This window comes from Papaver somniferum, chromosome 5 (assembly GCF_003573695.1).
Source record: "Papaver somniferum cultivar HN1 chromosome 5, ASM357369v1, whole genome shotgun sequence".
Lineage (NCBI taxonomy): Eukaryota > Viridiplantae > Streptophyta > Magnoliopsida > Ranunculales > Papaveraceae > Papaver > Papaver somniferum.
The window spans coordinates 45,153,217-45,155,040 of NC_039362.1; the positions used below are offsets into that span (position 1 = coordinate 45,153,217).

The 1,824-nt window shown below is 34.6% G+C and overlaps 1 pseudogene; it reads right to left on the bottom strand.

Moving 5' to 3' along the window:
- Positions 1 to 802: 802 nt before the first annotated feature.
- LOC113285068 lies at positions 803 to 932 on the bottom strand (annotated as a pseudogene).
- Positions 933 to 1,824: the final 892 nt, after the last annotated feature.

Sequence of the window (1,824 nt, forward strand, 5' to 3'; positions counted from 1 at the left end):
TATCACTAAATCAATCAGAACTTATCTCATCTGAACTCAACAGTTCACAAACTTGCAGAAATCTCCAACACATCCACAATCCTCGATCATTATAAATCTCGCACACACTTCTCAGCTTCCCTCCTACAGATCGACCCTCATCCCTTTTTGTGACTGAATTGACTCTGGAACGACCATTGTCTTAGTTTAGGCTGGATTCATACAAATTGATCTCTCTAACTCAAATAACTCCCGTGCAGTGCATATGTTTGAGCAATTTGCTCGTTCGAGGGATCGACTGCTCGTCTCTCCATTTTTCCTTAAAAACCAGCAAATGGTTTTCACTCATCAACAAACACATTCATAAACATTAGAGTCATAACAAATTAATGGTGGATTCAATCCAAATCACCCTGATCTTGTCATCTTTAGAATCTACCTTCATATATTTTGAGAATTGATAAAGATTTGATCAAAATTTCAAAAATCTCGATGATAGGTTTTGTTGTTCGATTTTGAGAAGGAGAAGATATGAAGATGTTGGTGAATTAATTTAGGTTTTGAATTTTAAATTTAGATATAAATATTTAACGGGTAAATTTGACTTTTAGCACACATTTGGTCTCTCCCTAGTCATTTTTAGGATGTTAGAATCCTATGCAGCCCCAAAATTCAATTGGGTGCAACTCCAATAATAAGATTCTTATGAAATATTCATTTGTGAAAAGAGAAGCTAATTCAACGGCTCATTCTCTTACTCCTGCTACCTTACCTGACCAGTCTTCTACCTGGCGTTTTTTTCTTTCTTTTTTTGAAAAACTCAGGAAACAAATTATGACGTAGACTCTAACCCTTAGGCATATTTTAGTCCAGCGCCCTTCCAAAGTGCAATGGAAGTCACTGACCTAGGCCATGGTCCTTCATGATCAACCATAGACCGTCGATGCAAATATTTTTTTAAAAACCTGTCTTGAGGTTTCTTTTTTTTTCTCCTTCCAAAAGACTAGCTGGCGGTTAGGAATTAGGAATCCTCCTCCGTGTATTACTCACCTATTTGGTGCTAGCAGCTTCCGGGTTGCTTTGTTTTGATCCGAGTATCAAATAAAATAAGGAAAAATTAGGCTAAGGCTCCACCCATGGGTTACCCATAATATTAGGTCCTAATTAAAATAAGTTTATGACTAGGCCCTTAGTTTTAATATAGAATAAAAAGACTAGATTACCTTTTAGTATATATATATGTATCTAAACCTACCTTCTTCCACATTCGATCTGTTTCTGGAGAGAGAGAGAAATCGAGAGAAACAAACGAGAACGAAAACTCGAAAGAAATTAATCATATCTAGATATATAATTCCTGAAGAAATTGAGTAAAGAAATCAAGATCAGGATGAAAAACTTTATCGATTGATTCTCCGATCTAAAAAACCTAATATATTATCATTCTATATCGAAAACATGAGAGACAACAATCAAGTCGCTGAAGAAGAAAAACTAAGAGAATCGACCTTAACAAGTACTCCCTCCGTCCCACTAATGAGTGACCTAGTTACTTTTATATTTTGTCCCACCATTAAGTGACCTACACCACTAAACAAGGAGATATTTCTAAAATTATCCTTTTAATTGATTATAAGAAATATGCATAATTTGATAGTCATGTTTATATTTGTTACGTAGGTGTTTTAAAATGATTTTCAATGGTACGAAGTTTGCGAACATCCGTGGTGTAGTTTGAGAGATAAATCATTTCAAAATTTCACTATTTTTCATTCATAAGGGTATAATTCTAAAAAGTGCTTGGAAATACTTTTCCACTTGCTTACCTTAAAAATTGTGCAAACT